The sequence below is a fragment of the Schistocerca piceifrons genome, chromosome X, assembly GCF_021461385.2.
Source record: "Schistocerca piceifrons isolate TAMUIC-IGC-003096 chromosome X, iqSchPice1.1, whole genome shotgun sequence".
NCBI lineage: Eukaryota > Metazoa > Arthropoda > Insecta > Orthoptera > Acrididae > Schistocerca > Schistocerca piceifrons.
In genome coordinates, this window is record NC_060149.1 from 304097175 (window position 1) to 304117845 (window position 20671).

A 20671-nucleotide genomic window follows, 5' to 3' on the forward strand; every position below is an offset into this window, starting at 1 on the left:
ACATATCAATAGAAGCTCTAGGTATGAAGTGAAGAGTTATATTCCAGACAGAACTTGCCGCTGCACTGACAATATGATACACTTTCCGACAAAAATGTGAAGCACCAGGAAGGCATGGTTGGATGTCAGTGTAACTTCATACGCCTATCGGAGTACGTGAGTGTTTTTCGTGTTTAGTGTTGTTACCAAGCCTGGTAAGGTATATAAGGGGCGTGAACAGCGTCAGAGTGATCACTGTGAAGGAGACGGAGATGTTGTGTACTCGTGTGAAATAGCGCTATCAGCACTTGACAGAGTCTGAAAGTGGCTTCGATGTCGGTCTCCATTCGGCCAGCTTCTCAAATCATGCTGTATGGGCATTCCGCTGTGATAGCAGTCCTATGTTGGACTGAATGGGAACGTGAGGGCAGGCATACGCGTTCCGGCTGACCACGTCTGACCACTACGAGGAAAGACCACCGTATTGCGCACCAAGCACAACGCTACCCCTTCAGACTTATACCTGCCACCAGAGAAAAAGTGACGGACTCCCAACAACATTCTGTGCCATTCTTCACCATTGTTCGGAGAGTAGCAAAATGACAAGGAAATTACCGTTCCATGCGTGGGCTGCCATTAACACAAGGGACTCGGCTGCGTTTGGAGTGATGTCGTGTTCGGAATGCACGGGCTGCTGATGAATGGCATCGCATCGCATTGAATCGCCTTTCTGCACTAACTCGGGTCAGCATCGTAGGCGGGTATGAGGGCGACTTGAGGAGTGGTCCCATTCTTGCAATGTTTTGAGGAGGTACATGTTGGCGTCATGATGTGGGGTGTCATCGGGTACGACTTCAGGTCGTTGTTGGGCGGCGGCGGGGTGAGTGGACTGCTGTAGCCTGTTGTGGGGTTGTGAACCACTGAGGGCTACGGCGGGGACGAAGCCTTTCCGTCGTTTCTAGGTCCCCCGTTCCATACAACAGAAAGGTTAGATTAATTTACATAAAACAGCTAAGGTGAAGAGCTCCTTCAAAAAGATTGTGGTCTACGCCACTGCAGAGTTTTCCCATCGTAGAATCATACTTTAGTTTTGTGTTATGTTACAATAAAATCCGCCATTAATTTGTTCTTGGAGGACTTATCGTAATTTATCGGACTATGTGACTCTTCAAATACTTATTAGAACTGGAACACCGTGGTGCATAGACCTAAATAATGTGTATGGGTTTTCTTTTTTCTAAGAATCCTTCAATTTATGTTATAACATTTTCAGATTTTTTTTTGGTCAACCGTAATATCATGGTAAGTTGTGGACGTCATCCAGGTGCATGCCCGAAACCTCATGGAATGTTCATGCTAATGTTTATTTAACCAAACTCCTTTTAGTAACGTGCGGACGCAGAAGCAGCAAGCCGCGCCTGTGGTCTAAGTCCACTAGTCTACTATTATTCTCAGTGTTCGTTCATCTGGGCCAGAAAACCTAGGTCCGTGGAATAACCAAATACAGGGAATTAAGAACAGTGATAGATGCGTATACAATCTAATAGGATACACTGCAATAAAAATACGTGCCACTGTTTTAACTTTGTTCAGATGTAACTATTGACATTCTTATGGAAATATGAACCCAGCTTTTTCCGTGAACATAAAAACCAAAACGTTCATTACTAGTGGACAAAATATTAATGGTGTCGTTACTGTAATTTAATAGGGTGAAGAATCGATTCACAGTACCCGCGAACCCACTTCATACAACTTGGTGTGTAATATGATTCTTGAATTTTTTTCCACTGAAGTTCATATTCAATTTGACTACATTCTGTACTGCTTATCAATCCCAATATCCTAAGCCTGATCGGACATACACTCTGTTATTTAACATCACACAGCATCTAGATTGGGAAACTCGGAATTCACTAAGTAAAGAAAAACGATCCTACTGCGTTTTAGATGTAAGACTGGGATTAGGCCATCAACGTTTGCTGTTAGCTTTACTGAAATCACAGATAGCAGATGACGCCAGAGAATCTGTGTGTCATTCCGTATGCAGGGGCACGTTCACCAGAGAGCTTCAGGAATCCCGTTAGGCATACCATGTAAATCGCATTTCGCCTCCGGAATAGAGGATGACGGAGCTCACGGACATCTGTAACGCACACAATAGGTTTGATGGGAATCAGCTTCCATACCGCAAGTAGGATATCCTCTGAAACTTCCAAGAGTGTACATAATATGTTAATGACACATTCTCGAAGCATAAGGATAATTAAGCAATCTAAGTAATAGCCGAAAATTTTGGTCTGTTGGTGACCAAACAAACGGATTCTGCCCTACTGAAAACACTTAATTCATCAACGGAGGATCTCGATTCCAAAACTCAGATCCAACGTATAGTTAATGGTTCTAAAATTATTCACAGAATGTGTGGCTAAGATATAAAAAAGAGCTGCGTGGTTCCTCAGTGGGCTTTTTAGTAGACACAAATCTCTCAAAATTTTTTAACGAGGTTCAGGGCCAGACTCCATAAAAAAGCCGTTGATTACCACGGCAGAGCTTACTCCGGAAGTTCCAAGGAAATAGTGCTTTTAGGAAGGAGTTAGATAATGTCGAACAACTAACAGTGTTTACATAACCTCAGGGTATCAGCCGCTCTTTGCCGCGCATGATGAACATGTATATTTATTCAGTTCACTGTAAGCTCTGCCTTTTCCCTGTTTCATTCCTTGCCTTTTATCCCCGTGATGGCGCGTCTCTTAACTGACGGAATTTGAACTCAAGCAGCCTTGTACTCTACGAATGGAAAGTCATCTCTCTTTGAGTACTGCAATCGTTTTCAATCAGTCTTCAGAATCTGAGGTTGAAGTGCACTACATGACTAAAAAAGATATAGTGCACAAGTGAAGAACCTGTATCATATAACACATGGAGAATTGCTTCCTGACACAGCTTGCGTCAACCCCGCGATAGAGGAACGAAATCTACATGTGACAGAACCGCGAAAGATGTGGTTGTAGCCGACTAATGCATGAACCCCGGTGCTAGTAAGCCAGAGCTACGTTTCCAGGCAGACTTCCCTAATTAAATGGTCACCGTTACTCTGACCCTTCTATTCCGGCATTTTTGGATTGCGCGACGTTCTTAATGGCAGAATCCAATCGACAGGTGGTGCGTTGTAAAGGAAATGGACCCACATTCTGATGGAGTACGGTTAATACCACTCTCCGACCACCCTGATTTGGGTTGCCTGTAGGTCACCCACATCAGCTCAGGTGAATTCAGGCTGAGTTCTTTCTGCAATACAGGTTCGATTTCTCCCATCACGGTTGTTAGAGGAAGTACTCCATCTATAACTTCCTCGTTACAGAAGCGTTAGACAACTTTTTTTAACCTGAAGATTGGTCAAGAAGGAACGTTTTAACCGTCATAAAGTAATATCTCGTAATACGGAGGAGTAATAGTAACATAACGTATCAATAATTATACCATACTTTCATCAGTAGTTTAGCACCGTCGAGGAATAGAAAGTTGCGCCATGTAGGAACTTTTCTTTATTTTTCCCAGTTCTCTCTTTGTAGTTGCTTTAACGGTGGAGAGAGATTTCATCACATAAAATCCTCCCCGTCCCTGTTTCCCAAGGATGGTGTAACAACTGTTGCATGAGTTTCTTGCTGTTGTGATGGTACTTTTGTTGCTCCCTTGAAACGTATCAAGGACTTAAAGTAAAGTGAGCCATCGCTATTTGCTTTAATTGTCATTTGTCCACAAAGGCAAATAATTAGTTAAAACAAAGCTTCGGTATATTTTAAAAGTGCACATTCATCTTAACAATTCCAATTTAGTTTCTTCTGTTCTTACGTCTGAAATTCCCACACATATCAGTTTTGTTAGTCTAGTCCGTAGTAACTGCACATTTACATTCCATATCCAAGCCCAAGATTAGACTAAAACCCGCAACGAGACGTCGAGACCAGACAGGCCAAACGGCTATCCCTTTGTAAATAGAGATACTGGAGTCGTCCAGTACAGATCTATGCAACACTTTCCAGACAGTAGACCTTGCGTGTAGCTTAAGCATTGTGCGTTGGTTTGCATTTATTAAAACGATTATATAACCATATCCAGTGAGTCTCGCTGACAGCGGCTCAGCAGCAGTACCTCAGTTACGAGCTTCAAGTAATAAAACCCACAGAAGAACCCTCGAAACCACTTGTTACGCTGTCACGCAGCTGTAAAGAGTAGAATTCCTAATAGGCATCGATGTGTCTTCTACTAAAAGTTCCCTTTGTATTTCAAGGAACATAAAAGAACATTACCTATTCACTTCGAAAACACGTGTAACACTGATGCTGACATGTAGTAATAAAAACATCTTTTTGCTTCTCTCATGATAAAGTGTCATCTATGAATATTTCAGTCTGCCTGGAAAAAATCCACAGCAAACAAGAAAGGATGCCAGTAAGGTCTTTTATCTCTCATTTAACTGAACTGTTAACTAAACTTTTCTGTTGATCACTTAACACTATACTCGCCATATTTAAGGTAAGTTCCATTTTGGTCTGAGACTTATCTATCCTATTAGCGAAGAACGTGATCTCAGCCTCTCTAGCAACATTACAAATGATTATTCAGTATTTTATGCAATGAACTGTTGTAGATGATTCTTGACTGTTCGTTAAGCTTTTACACAATTCTAGTTTTCTGTTAGTAAATTTCTCATAACTTGTACTACCCAAAGTGGCTGCATACAACTATTGTGCTTGTTTTTACATAACTAAGTGTAATTTAGCTTTCTTACAATGTAATAAATGTCAGTTAGTGCTATTTAAGTTGTGTATACTATAGACCTCACGCCACAGATTGTTCTTTAGGCGTTCATCAGCAAAGTGACTTATTAACTCTAAATTTCCTACGCCTTAGTGAACTTCTCATTTCTGTATTAATAACATCTAGCATTAAAATCAGTTGTTCAACACTGAAAAACCCATTCGTAACAGTTTCCACACTGAACGCATCTACGAAAGAGACGTAGGTGCAAATATGATCAATTTTTGTGTTCTGGGATATGCAGTGCTTTAGCTGGAATAAAACATTTCTGGGAACTCACCTTTAATGTAGTAGTTTTCATAGAATACGATATTCAGGAACCTCTGCTTTAGCGTCTTGCTTCTTGTAAGCTGTTTCTTCTGCTAATCTCCTTCCTGCCCGCAGCCAAGCTCTCACGTATGGCTCAGGATTAAACTCATTTAGAGGTGGGCTCACACAGCTCAGAAATATAAGAGTACTAGCTCGTTCGATAAGCAAGGAATTTGTCTGTCGGTCATGATGATATTCAGTGTGCTAAAAGTACTTTCAGATTCAGAAGTTGAAATGGGTTGAGTCTAAACAACTTGAGGAGTCAACTCTCTAGGTGATTTGCTTGTGTGACCGTATTCTCGATAGGCATTTATGTAACTTTTTTCTTTAGACTGAAACAACTCACACAGGCTTCTGATGTTTTCTTCACCATATCTGACGTGTACATCTGTTGCTCAATTTTTTTTAAATAACTCTTTTATATCATGCATGAGAGCTTTATTTTCGTGATTAACATCTTCGTTGTGTCATGCCATGATCTGTTTATGTTTCAATTCAAACTAGTGTTGAAATTCGTTGAAAGACTTTTGCTGTACTGTGGTCAGCTTATCACCGAAATGTTAGCGTGGTTTTTAGAGTAAAACTTTAAAGTTTTCATTGACCGACAGCTTGTGGTGAGCCTTTCGAATATTCTCCTGGTATCCGCACTTAGCGTCTAACACTCTTGTCTTTTATCATATGGCATTGTTAGTTTCGGGTAATACCATATCCCGTTTCTGTAGGTGCAGAGAAAGTTCACTTACTTCTGTTAGTGCATCACACATGATACCCAGCTTCATTACAAACTGAAATGATGTAAGAAACCTGAATAATCCTTCACACTTTGCCTTTCCTTTGAATCTCTTGCATTATCGGCCTGTGTAAAATAAAAACGAGTGGCCAATGCTGAGTAATTACCCCATAAAGCCTCAACAGCCCTCAGGCTAGATGTAACACACCTTACAGTGAATATTTTTCTCAATTGTTTTGATTTTCTTGTGTAATGTAGTTCAGCATTCCGTTAGTTCTCTTTGGTTTTTGGCGAGGGACTGTAGAAGGAATATATTTTTTCCAAAAATGTTTGAAAGTGACTGACACATTGCATTTCCTGTCTTGTGTCACTACCTCCTAATTGTAACTGATGATTACAGCAATGCCATATTATCAAATATGGAAACTGTTTTTCCAGTTCAGCTGCAACTCCTGCCTTTCTTCCAGCATGACGGCTGCAGCAAAAGAAGCTACTGAAATCAAGAACTCCCTCAGGAACTCATAATTCATACCATGATTATTTAAAAAGGTGCTCTTAATAACTGCTGTCGTCTCATGAATTTCAACTTTACAAATAAATAAAAGAAAACGGATATGGGATCATCATCTTCGTGCTCCTCAAACATATAACTAACAGTGATCTCGACTCACTGTCGTACATTCATCAATGATACGGGTTACTTTAATATTATTCTGTACTATATTTTAAGCAACTTTTATCATATGGCATTGTTAGTTTCGGGTAATACCATATCCCGTTTCTGTAGGTGTAGAGAAAGTTCACTTACTTCTGTTAGTGCATCACACATGATACCCAGCTTCATTACAAACTGAAATGATGTAAGAAACCTAAATAATCCTTCACACTTTGCCTTTCCTTTGAATCTCTTGCATTATCGGCCTGTGTAAAATAAAAACGAGTGGTACTACTACCAACACTTTTGTAATATGGTCGAGAATATTAGTGCAACTGAAGGTAGAATGCAATAACCTATACACATTTAAACCCTTCAGTTATTGTAGTTGGACATCTAAAGGAAAGTCTGTGAATGGTCTGTCCTGCTTGACAGTTTTATATGCAGTGCGAAATATTCTAACTGTAGTTTCTAAATGTTTAGCGTTAATGTTCTCTACAGTGTTTTCAAGATTTTTTGTTACCTTTAGTTTTTTATTGACTCACAGGCTCTATGGGAAACCAAAGTCTTGTGTACATATATATTTTTTTCATTTTGTTGTCACCACTGCTATTAATTTGCTATTACACTCACTCCTTTCAAAATTTAATTCGTGCGCCGCTTTGTGTTCCCATACAAACTGCACTGATTTCACGTGAAACACGACATCCTAGAAATTTGTTTTTCCACTTTAAGCCATTAATTTTAAAAAGTGAAATACTTATACTGTTCTTCGTTCCAATAACCAGAAAAATCTGAAGTTTCAAAAGGCACCATATTTATATCACTTTCATCATCATAGTAACGTGTGCGCTGGTTAAGTTATCAGCATACTACTTTTCACTCATAGTTTCACCTGACTTTCCTGTGGTTAGTCTTTCTTTGATTCAATTCAACAAACTCATAAAGATAAAATAAGAACGTGACATAAAAGTAAAGTTACATATTCTATAATCAGCATATGGGCCACTTCGCAAGTGCAGGTGCAAATTGCGTTTCCTACCGGTACTACTACCAACATACGAATCACGAGTCAATCAGTTATATTTTTTCTGGCAGCCCTCTATGCTGTCTGAACTAGATTCTTTGTCATCTGTCAATGCCATCTATAGGCCCTCCAACGAAAATCGAATTCACACTTGTGTCGTTAGTGTCGCTCTAGTATAGCTATAGACTGTAGTCGTGGGGAAACGCGTTTCCTTGCACTCAACCATTTTCATGATTGTTGATTGCAATAAAATTCATAAAGACATTGTCTACGATAAATACGAGTATTTCTGTGAACGCCGTTCTCAACCAACTAAACCACTGGTGATACATACAGGGTGTTTCAAAAATGACCGGTATATTTGAAACGGCAATAAAAACTAAACGAGCAGCGATAGAAATACACCGTTTGTTGCAATATGCTTGGGACAGCAGTACATTTTCAGGCGGACAAACTTTCGAAATTACAGTAGTTACAATTTTCAACAACAGATGGCGCTGCAAGTGATGTGAAAGATATAGAAGACAACGCAGTCCGTGGGTGCGCCATTCTGTACGTCGTCTTTCTGCTGTAAGCGTGTGCTGTTCACAACGTGCAAGTGTGCTGTAGACAACATGGTTTATTCCTTAGAACAGAGGATTTTTCTGGTGTTGGAATTCCACCGCCTAGAACACAGTGTTGTTGCAACAAGACGAAGTTTTCAACGGAGGTTTAATGTAACCAAAGGACCGAAAAGCGATACAATAAAGGATCTGTTTGAAAAATTTCAACGGACTGGGAACGTGACGGATGAACGTGCTGGAAAGGTAGGGCGACCGCGTACGGCAACCACAGAGGGCAACGCGCAGCTAGTGCAGCAGGTGATCCAACAGCGGCCTCGGGTTTCCGTTCGCCGTGTTGCAGCTGCGGTCCAAATGACGCCAACGTCCATGTATCGTCTCATGCGCCAGAGTTTACACCTCTATCCATACAAAATTCAAACGCGGCAACCCCTCAGCACCGCTACCATTGCTGCACGAGAGACATTCGCTAACGATATAGTGCACAGGATTGATGACGGCGATATGCATGTGGGCAGCATTTGGTTTACTGACGAAGCTTATTTTTACCTGGACGGCTTCGTCAATAAACAGAACTGGCGCATATGGGGAACCGAAAAGCCCCATGTTGCAGTCCCATCGTCCCTGCATCCTCAAAAAGTACTGGTCTGGGCCGCCATTTCTTCCAAAGGAATCATTGGCCCATTTTTCAGATCCGAAACGATTACTGCATCACGCTATCTGGACATTCTTCGTGAATTTGTGGCGGTACAAACTGCCTTAGACGACACTGCGAACACCTCGTGGTTTATGCAAGATGGTGCCCGGCCACATCGCACGGCCGACGTCTTTAATTTCCTGAATGAATATTTCGATGATCGTGTGATTGCTTTGGGCTATCCGCAACATACAGGAGGCGGCGTGGATTGGCCTCCCTATTCGCCAGACATGAACCCCTGTGACTTCTTTCTGTGGGGACACTTGAAAGACCAGGTGTACCGCCAGAATCCAGAAACAATTGAACAGCTGAAGCAGTACATCTCATCTGCATGTGAAGCCATTCCGCCAGACACGTTGTCAAAGGTTTCGGGTAATTTCATTCAGAGACTACGCCATATTATTGCTACGCATGGTGGATATGTGGAAAATATCGTACTATAGAGTTTCCCAGACCGCAGCGCCATCTGTTGTTGAAAATTGTAACTACTGTAATTTCGAAAGTTTGTCTGCCTGAAAATGTACTGTTGTCCCAAGCATATTGCAACAAACGGTGTATTTCTATCGCTGCTCGTTTAGTTTTTATTGCCGTTTCAAATATACCGGTCATTTTTGAAACACCCTGTATATTCTCGTTGGAAAAGTCAGAGCTGAAACTAAATTGAATGCAGAGAAGAATATCCAATTTTTCTGTAGTGTACCCCACATGACATTATACTAGCGTCAGAAATATTTAAGTCAGAAATGGACCATTTTTAAACCACCGCCTCTGAAAATTTGACTCTGGCAAATTCAATCAATGCTGCACAGAATGTTAACAGTTTATGGCTACAAAAAACTGAAACACTTATCTGCCTCAATGGAATGTTCATTTTGGCATGAAAAGGAATTTGTCCAATTGTAAAGAGTTTTCGGGGAAGAAACTGGCTGATGTATATCCCTGCATCTCAATCTTTTCTCTTTTGGAGATGACGTCCTCAGCAACGCAATGCGCTACAGTCAGCATCTTTTTCTATTCATTAACTTTTCCCTTCAGCCTCCTATTGTTTTTATGAGATAACTGCAGTGCTCTATAATCTGATTTTTCTGTAAACACTGCATGAATTTCTTGAATTACTCAGACTTCCCATTTGCAGGGAAACCTATCAGCGAAAGTCATAGTCAATGATCTAACTCTCTTTTGTATGACAACGGTAATATGACCATGCGTAGTTCCACTCCTGTCCTCTATAATCAGACCAATAGACGCCCTCAGCCTCCCATATCCATACCTACTAATGCATTAGTCGTTTCTTGTATATCTTAACTTAGTGATAGTACTGACGCGTACCAGCTCATTTCGTTCTGTCGCACACAATAAGAGTATCTAGGTATCATGTACAACAACTTAAAAACTTTTTGATAGTCCTACTAACAAACATTTAAACGACCTACTGAAGAATGGTGAGATTGTTGATGTTATTACGTTATGTATTTTCTACTACCAGACACGTGGATGTGATGGATTCGTTTCCTGACGATATGCTAAGTGGCAAAAGCCATTTGCATAAATCGTTACCAACTTTTTAGGTTAGCGGGTCACGCTTCGCATATGCTATATCAAAATTATGAATTCTTAATTGGAAAGTATTAACATCAGTCACGCTATCAGCATAAATGTGTAACTTAAATTCATGTTTCACGTGAAATTGTCCGTTAAATGCAGCTCGTGTGGGATACTAATGCGATGATATTATTTTGATCGTACTTTCAGGCAGTTATGATACCGTCTCTTGGGTTGCTGCTGCGAGTCGTGGAGGAATTTATGGGCCATATTTAGTGGTTGAAGGGAGATGGAACACATAAATATTTTAAATGCGCACAGGGACATTAATGGCTTACAGGATTCGTTAACAACCGTAGTCCCTCCACTCTCTACCAACCTAGATTAGCCAGCGTACCACCTCTTAGGCGGGCACGTATGCAGACGGTCCAGTAAATGCAAATTAATTTCCATTCAATTGTTCGTTTACTTGCACTTTGATGTAGAACAGTGGCATTCCAATTGCAAGACTGACGGACAAGTCCGACAGGACAGACGCTATCCGTGATGACGCGGCTGGTGCAGACATTTATATGAAATAAAAGATGACGAAGGAAAGGGAAAAGATGGATGTGAAACTCATGACTTTCAGCTGCACGAGACAATGTGGTAATGCAAGGGCGAAAGTTGAAATTTTGTGCTGGACCGGTCCTCAGATCCAGCTGCACCGCTTCTCTGTAATAGTTGCCGTAACTGCCTCGGCCATCCGAACACGATACCTGTTCAGCTCAAATTCTCTACCTATCGCACGCTGCAATGCAGCTTCCCTCGTCCATTAACCTCTTACTCGCAGATTATTGATTCCATAGGAGTTCGAACAATACTAATCAATCCGCACTAAAATAAACGCCAAGGAGCCGTCACGATCATACAGAATTGTATTTATGTAAGTGGTGTCTGTTCGGTTGCCAATGACATGACATGACTTAGAAAACACGTTTGTTGACGTTGTTAAATACTTCTCATTTAATTGTGCAGACATAAGTCTTGTCTATGTTACCTCATTTATCACTTTTTTATTTTATACTTCTCTCTTACGTTAACAATACTGTTTTTTACGGTTGACTGAATCCTTTATCTTCTAACTTTTATCAGCTACTCTGTATGATATCATTTTCTTGTCTTCCACTTGAGGAATGCTATGTAGACTTCTTATGTTTACTTGGCTCTGTGTCAATTACGTAAACAATAATTTTGGGTGCGCACGTCAGTCAGCTTTTGTTATTTCCAGTACACATTATCTTCGTGTACCAATTATTTCTTATTCTATTTAATAATATAATTCCTAATTCTCTATGTCGAGTCTTTTATTTTTTTTACTGTGATTCTGAGTATCGAGCGCTCTGGGTTCAGGGTGAGGTGGCTTACAAAACACTCGTTCGACCTACACTTGCTCATCAGTGTGAGATCCGTACCAGGTCGGGTTGACAGAGGAGATGGAGAAGATCCAAAGAAGAGCGGCGCGTTTCGTCACAGGGTTATTTGGTAAGCGTGATAGCGTTAAGGAGATGTTTAGCAAACTCAAGTGGCAGACTATGCAAGATGGCTCTGAGCACAATGGGACTTAACATCTATGGTCATCAGTCCCCTAGAACTTAGAACTACTTAAACCTAACTAACCTAAGGACACCACACAACACCCAGTCATCACGAGGCAGAGAAAATCCCTGACCCCGCCGGGAATCGAACCCGGGAACCCGGGCGTCGGAAGCGAGAACGCTACCGCACGACCACGAGCTGCGGACAGACTATGCAAGAGAAGCGCTCTGCATCGTGGTGTAGCTTGCTGTCCAGGTTTCGAGAGGGTGCGTTTCTGGATGAGGTATCGAATATATTGCTTCCCCCTCCCGAGGAGATCACGAATGTAAAATTAGAGAGATTCGAGCGCGCACGGAGGCTTTCCGGCAGTCGTTCTTACCGCGAACCATACCCGACTGGAACAGGAAAGTGAGGTAATGACAATAGCACGTAAAGTGCCCTCCACCACACACCGTTGGGTGGCTTGCGGAGTATAAATGTAGATGTAGATGTAGAAGTGTAATACGCCATAAAACTGCATTACTGAGGTCATTGTTACACGTTGAGCAGATCAGGCAGTACCGCAATATCGTTCCAACTTTTGAGTCTGACATTCTAGTCTGTGTCTGTTTTCATTATCAACACGATACTTAACGAAGTCTCTGGCTCTCCCTGATGTCGTCCACCTGCCTGGGAAGCGGTTATACGAAGAATTTTATATTTCATGCTCTATTGTCGTGTATGATTAGCATGAAGTTTTACTGCTAGGGGATTATGTAGATATATTGCATTTGTAGAACGTGATTTAATGATTTATTATTCAATTCCGAACACGAGGGCGTGCTGAAATGCAATGCCTCCGAAGTTTATATCAAAATTCTTAAAGCTTTTTAAATAAAACAAACATCATTAACAATCTGCATCTTTATTCATCATGTCTACATATTTACGAATCTCCGTCGTTAGAGGGCTCCGAACTGTAGCATGTAACATGGTGGTGTGTAATGTAACTATGTCGGTGCTTGAGACAGCGAGAGCTCGTCCACACATAGAGCAACCTCGGCTTCAGCATTATAGTGCCAGACTACTCACGAGCGAAGCGACATCTGCAACAGTGTGACACCTTGGGTTCACTGTCATCGATCATCCTCCTTACACTCCACACTTGGCGCCATCCAATTTTCATCTGATCCCAAAACTTAAAAGAACACCTTCGAAGACTTTACTTTGATAGCTATGAAGCGATGCAAGCAGAGGTGAGGTGGTGACTCCGTCAACAAGGTCAATATTTCCGCAGTGTCTTATGAACCAACAGGTCTTTCGTTGGAAGAAATGTGTTTGTCGCCAGGGTAATTATGCTGAGAAATAAACACGCAGACATGAAGAATAAAGATGTAGAATGTTACTAATATTTGTTTTATTTAAAGAAACCTTAAGAGTTATCATATAAAAATTTCGGAGGCATTACTTTTGTGCACGTCCTCATACAAATGCTTCACGATCCACATCTACATCTACATCATACTCAGCTTTCAGCGGGTGATTTTACTATAGAGCTATTGTATACTTCGATCTCTGTAATCAAAAATCTTTTGTTTTATTTGTGTAGACGACGTGGATCGTGGAAGTACTCGGTAGTATGTGAACAACGTTTTGTGTCAGTAGTGGCGGAAGATCCGAGGGTAGACTGAAGTTCTCTGATTCCCTTTCGAAGTAAAATTCTCGTCTATTAATTGTTAGAGTTTCTAACGCACGGGCATGACTCATCTACTGATTCTCTTTGTGAAGAAGGTGGGAAATAACCGATGTGTGTGTGTGTGTGTGTGTGTGCCTGTTTTCTTTTCATTAATTCTACCTAGTTACGTTTGACATGGTTTCTCAACGTATCATCTGTGGATAATAAAACTTAATTCAGACAGGACTTGTGTTATTCCAAGCAAATGTAGAGCCACTTTGTGGCACTGTCTTGACCCCTGCTTCGTATGTAATTCTGATTTTCGTTCCGAATGAATACCGATTTTCGGTTTGAAAAACGTCAAAAGTTAAAACGAAAGAGTAGACGGAATGGCATGTACTTATCTGACTAGAAATCTTGAAGTTCGTTGTCAGATTGGCTTCAGTTTTAATATTGTTCTGGAACTTTAATTTCTTTTCTGGCAATCCCTTACGTAAATGAGAAATGCCAAGTTTCACCGAGATTCGGATTTCATGTTAAAGTAAGTTCCTCTCTCACTGGCTATAGAGCCTGTTCATTGGAAGTAGGACGATAAGGAACTATTACCTTTAAAAGGACCTTATGCAGTAAATCAGTATGGTGATGGGGTTGATGAAACTTTTATGGTACATGTATTTATTCACTGGTGTTATTAACGTTTTTTTCAACAAAGGTTAATTATATATATGTGTGGTGTACGCTACTGCAATGAAAACCTTCAAAGTATCGGTACATATAAAGCTCAATAGATCCTAAAATAACGAGATCTTTTGTAACAAGACAGTAGCTTTAAACAATTCTAAAGTAATCGCTGAAGCAACAGGTTTCAGATTTCTTGCCAATAATACACATTTAGTTTTCTGAATTTTTCAACGAAATCATTTGAGACAAATGGTTCCTAGGGTAATTCCTCATCTTTAGGTAATTCAAACTTACGTCAAGTCCTATAATGACGTCATCGAGATATATTGAACCATTATTTTCTTTTCTTCTTCCTTTTCTAATGAATTGCAAAAATCACAAGTTAGAGCATTATAAGAAATACATGTTCTGAAAATCGATAAATTAGTGTACCTTTAGGCATTTATATATTATATACCAACGTTACTAATTTTCCAGATTTAGAAAGACTTTTACAATCAATTTAGATTCTGTTTTGGTGCCATATAAAGTGATCTACACTATGTGACCAAAGGTATCCGGACACCCTCAAAAACATAGTTTTTCATATTAGGTGCACTGTGCTGCCACCTAGTACTAGGTACCCCATATCACCGACCGGAGTAGTCATTAGACTTCGTGAGAGAGCAGAATGCGGCGCTCCGCGGAACTCACGGACTTTGAACGTGGTCAGGTGATTGGGTGTCACTTGTGTCATACGTCTGTACGAGAGATTTCCACACTCCTAAACACCCCTAGGTCCCATGTTTCCGATGTGACAGTGAAGTGGAAACGTGAAGGGATACGTACAGCACAAAAGCGTACAGGCCGGCCTCGTCTGTTGACTAACAGAGACCACCGACAGTTGAAGAGGGTCATAATGTGTAATATGCAGACATCTATCCAGACCATCACACAGGAATCCCAAACTGCATCAGGATCCACTGCAAGCACTATGACAGTTAGGTGGGAGGTGAGAAAACCTGGGTTTCGTGGTCGAGCGGCTGCTCATAAGCCACACATCACGTCGGTAAGTGACAAACGACGCCTCGCCTGCTGTAAGGAGCATAAACATTGGACGATTGAACGGTGGAAAATAGTTGTGTGGAGTAACGAATCACGGTATATAATGTGGCGATCCGATGGCAGGGTGTGGGTATGGCGAATGGCCGGTGAACGTCATCTGCCAGCGTGTATAGTGCCAACAGTAAAATTCAGAGGCGGTGGTGTTACAGTGTGGTCGTTGTTTTGTGAGGCACTATCACAGCACGGGCCTACATTGATGTTTTCAGCACCTTCTTGCTTCCCACTGTTGAAGAGCAATTCAGAGATGGCGACTGCATCTTTCACCACGATAGAGCACCTGTTGTTCATAATACACGGCCTGTGGCGGAGTGGTTACACGACAATAACATCCCTGTAATCGACTAGCCTGCACAGAGTTCTGACCTGAATCCTATAGAAAACATTTGGGATGTTTTGGATCGCCAACTTCGTGCCAGGCCTCACCGACCGACATCGTTACCTCTCCTCAGTGCAGCATTCCGTGAAGAATAGGCTGCCATTCCCCAAGAAACCTTCCAGCATCTGATTGAACGTATGCGAACGGAACGGGAGTATTCGCTGTCAGCAAGGCTAATGGTGGACCAACACCATATTGAATTCCAGCATTACCGATGGAAGGTGCCACGAACTTGTAAGTCACTTTCAACCAGTAAGTCATTTTCAGCCAGTAAGTCATTTTCAGCCAGGTGTCCGGATACTTTTGATCACATAGTGTACGCGCAGACGGAGGGGTACATGTATTCCGTCCGGTGGGGTAACGGTGAGGAGACAGAGAAGGCATCCGATCACCCCTTAAACTGACCATGACAAGTCCATTTATAACCATGCATACCCAGCTCCGATGTGGGGCGGAAGTATAAGAAAAAGAAGGCCTATGCTAACGCATGTTGTAGTAATAAAATTGATTGGGAATGATCAGTAGCCGGCCACTGTGGCCGAGTGGTTCTAGGCATTTCAGTCCGGAACTGCGCTGCTGCTATGGTCGCAGGTTCGAATCCTGCCTCGGGCATGGATGTGTGTCATGTCCTTACGTTATTTAGGTTTAAGTAGTTCTAAATCTAGGGGACTGATGACCTCCGATAGTCCCGTAGAGCTTGGAGCCATCTGAACCATTTGAACGATAAGTGGAATAGGAAAGATAGTGTGAAACGGGGAACTGAATACACAAAGTTTAGTGTGTTCCTTGTGACTAGGAATCACAGAGAAAGGTAACAAACTATTTTACGTTTATTCTTGTGGCATGAAGGAAGGTTAAATGTTCAGCGTCCCTTTGACAGCGCGGTCATTAGGAACGGAGCGCAATCTCGAATTACGGAACGATGGGAAAGGAAATCAGCCGTATATTTGTCAGAGGAACCATGACATCTTTTGCCTGCTGCGATTTAGAGAAGTCACGTAGAACTAAAATCCGGATGGGGATTTAAGCCGTCGTCTTCCCGAACGCGAGTCCAGTGTGCAGACGACTGCGCCACCTAAGTAGGTCCGTAACACGCGCTCGACGCCGTCTGCAATTTAGAGACATCCTCTACAAAAATACAGCTATCTGTGAAAGAACTGTATAAATAGTTTCCTCGGGGAAAGAAAAGGAAAACGCGTTTGGCAGACATCTCCTGCGAATATAGCTATTTCCTGAAACTGATTCCGGTCGGCGGCGGGGCCCGCATTCTGCTGTGAGATGTGATTTATTTTCCTTTCCGCCTGGTGGGATCGGATAAATTTTTGTACGGTTTCCGAGGGTGGCTCTCGGACGAAGCTCCCGCGGACGTCCGTGGCTAAAATCGATAGAAAGCAGCTGGGGCTGCGTGCCGCACGGCCTGTGGTTTCGCTGACAACGCAGCGTGCACATCCCACGCGGAACGCGCCTCCCCGTACGTACTTGACAGCAGCTTGCAGAACAGCATACACCAAAGTAAATTGTTCTCCTTTCATCTTCAGTTTACATATAATTTCCCACTCAGTCGAAAGCAGAGTAGCCAGAGAAGCATTCAATTCGAGGAAATGAACAAAATAAATAGTCGTCGTTGTTTTCCAGATGATCTCGTACACTATTGCAGCGTCTGCAGAGTATTACGATTTAGGTTCCTCAGTTCTGATATAATTTTTATTACTTTCTACACGATGAGCGAGCACTGTACTCGACGTTTTTCTTGAGACAGTCGTGTTTCCTCTTCCAAATGTTTAATGCTTTTATGCCGTCGCGTAGAGTAGCACAAAATGGCATTATTGTATTTTACTGTTGAGTGAAGAGCACCCTGGTATAATTTTACGTAATAATGAATATTATTTATTGATAATAGCTCAGTTGAACGATGGTGAGATTGCCACTGACAAAGAAACCATTTTAAAATTCAACCAAAGTGATTTAGGGAAAATAAGTACAACTTAGATTAGTTGTCCAGACCGTAACACGAAACGTAATCATGTCGAAAAATCTGTCTACTGTTTTAACTAATGAACAATTTTCTGTTATGTCTATAAGTTTTTGAAGTCCAAACTCCATACGAGTAACTATCATTATTCCATCTAACTTAAACATGAAGCAGAAATCTCCATGGTTATACGCTCCAATTAACATCTCACCGGCGATCATTGGTGTGAAGAACTCGCGTTGCCTTAACAAGCTGCGATCTAAATGTAAATCTCGTATGGCACTGTTGACTGGAATATCCCATGGGGTGGGTTCAGCCGTCTGCAGGAGAGGTTCTTCTTCCTCTTCGCAGATTGGTCACTTACCTTGCGGTTGTTTAAGAGTCGTGTCGTATGTGTATTTGTAGAGTGTAGGTGAATGTAATGGATGCGTGTATACTATAGTTTCTGTTTGTGGTGTATGATGATGATGAGTGAAGGGAAATGGTGTAGCCTAATCCTCACAAATAGCACCAAGGAAACTGCCGAACCCTAAGTCCCCATCCTAAGGACGGATCGCCATGAACATTCTCACACTTCACGAGGCATTGCGGAGAGTGTAAGCTGAGATCATCTCCGTTGATCTCGTGCGCTGTTCGTCCGTCTTCCTGACACGCCCATCTGACTTGTTTTCTGGCTTGCCGTGGCCCGAGTCTTGGCCTGTCATAGATTCAGATTTCTATTTTTTCATCCATCACAGCTTTAGATCATACTTTTTGAGACGACCTAGCTAAATGATCAGCTCAGTGAATCTGCTTGCTACTCAAGTCATGCCTCCCAGAGACTTTCGATCCAGTCGAAAACCTGGTCAGGAAATCCATAGCAGTAGTCTACACATGCGGCACCTTGGGCGTGGCTCTTCCACAAAATATCATGTGTGCACGCGCACGTACAGTGCAACTCACACTTCGTGGCACATGTGCGATAGACTAGAGTTGTTAAAATTCGTACCACTGCGGTAGGCATTTCCTCTTGCCTTTGTTCAAAGTTCCCCCAACAGCGACAGTTTCCCCTTCTCCAGCAGTTCTGCATATTTAGAGCATTAAGTTACCTGTATTTTTCCACTCAGCTGCAAATACTACAGGTATTTTTGTCACTAGTGCAAGAATTGTAATTTTTTGTTTTTGGTGGTTTAGTTATTAGATACTGAAATGTTTTTCTACACAGAAGAAGAAAAGCAAAGCGGAAGTCGAATACCAGGAATTTAAAGTTAATCGACAGAGACTTTCGAATTTATGTAGAATTTAAATGGCCTTCCGATATGTCTTACTTTGTCGGGAAAAATTGGCTCACATTAAGAAATGAGATATGGAGAGACGCTTTACTACTAAATAAGTCTCATTTAGTATTAAACATCCTGCGTATACACAACGAAGAAAGCAGTCGAGGAACTTCATAAGAGCCAAGAAAAATCAAGTTCTAATTACTGCATGCAGTCTTACAACACTGTTAATCTTCCGAGTTTTGCAGTTAATGAAGAGCCTGCTTAGAGTGAAAAACCATATACAGACGGCAAAGTCAAAAAAAGTTTTAGAGACCCATCCAAAGAACTGTCACAGGATTTAAAAAACTAAGCAGATATTCTAAAAGATTAAAAATATACAGTTGTCTGCCAAAACAGACAAATATAGAACAGTCGAAGTATCTTTGAATATACACAACCAGAAGGTCGAAGATGCGCCTTGTCAAATAAGTGACAGAGCGCAAGTATTATTTTTTGTACTATTTATTTCACCCATTGATTCTAAAGAAGAAATTTCAGGATTATTGCAACTCAAAGGTCTAATGCGTGGAGAAGATAGAGCAATTATTGTAATTGAGTGCTGTGAAGAACATTAAATTTCACTCAATAAAATTGTCTCAGTTTCAAATGAAAGGGTGAAAAGTAAGACCGTGGTTTGTTGGTATTCTGAAGAGAAAAATTAATCACGAGATACTTAAATATTGTTGCGTCACTCATCAAGAAGCACTTTGCGTGCAGGCATTTCCAGAACAAATTTGAAAATTTATGGAATTGGTGATTAAGATTATAAATTCCATTACAGATAAAGCTGTAATCATGGGCAGTATGAAGAATTTTTAATTAAAATGGAGAGTAAATACGTAGATATTGTGCTGCATCAGGAGGTATGTTGGTTATCAATAGAAACTGTTTCTAAACGTTTCGCTTCCTTACTAACGGAAATAAAAGCATTTCTCCATGAGAAGGGTGTTCACTGTCCAGAACTAACTAACGATAACGGGATATAACAGTGTCATTTCACGGTAGATGTTGCGTCTCACTTTTCAAAGCGGCTTAATTTTAATGTACAGCGGAAAGGAAATATAATTTTCTAGATGTTGGAAAAAATTGTTTCATTAGAAAACAAACAATCTGTTTTTGTTCAAGATTTTGAAAGAGAAAATTTGATTTGCTTTCCAAACCTGTTGCAATATCGTCAGAGAAAATATTTCTTATACTAACATTTGCTATCTGAAAACAATTCTTTTAAATATGAGGGAAGCTTTCCTCTATAGGTTTCAGGGATTCAGAAACAGCAAAGTGACGCCAGCCTTCGTTAGAATACCTCTTAATGCTTCTGTGAGAGAATTAAATTTTTCTCCCTTTAATACTGATATTGGCCACTGTCAAATGCAGTTCCTGAATTTGAGAAACCAAGTATTATGGAGCTCCAAATGTGAACGTCTTCTTTCTGATATAGAAATATTGGAGAGGAAGAACTGTGAACTTTCAAGGGAACTGTCCAATCCGACATGTCGAAACGTGTCTTAATTTTTTTTTTACAGGAAGAATGCACCGAAAGAAACACACTGTCGAAATTTTAGCTGCTAAGACACACTGTAAGTATTTAAAAAATTGTTAAAATTTTCCAAATTCCTAGCTCATCAGACATATACACTCGCACCATAGCTGTACCAGAGAGCGCATGCGCGACATTGTGGGCT

The 20671-nt window shown here is 41.1% G+C and overlaps 1 protein-coding gene across 1 annotated transcript in view; it reads right to left on the reverse strand.

Annotated features, from left to right (window-relative positions):
- Nucleotides 1–20671, reverse strand: part of LOC124722325 (potassium voltage-gated channel protein Shal) — a 980926-nt gene that overhangs the window by 30327 nt on the left and 929928 nt on the right. The window lies entirely within an intron of this gene.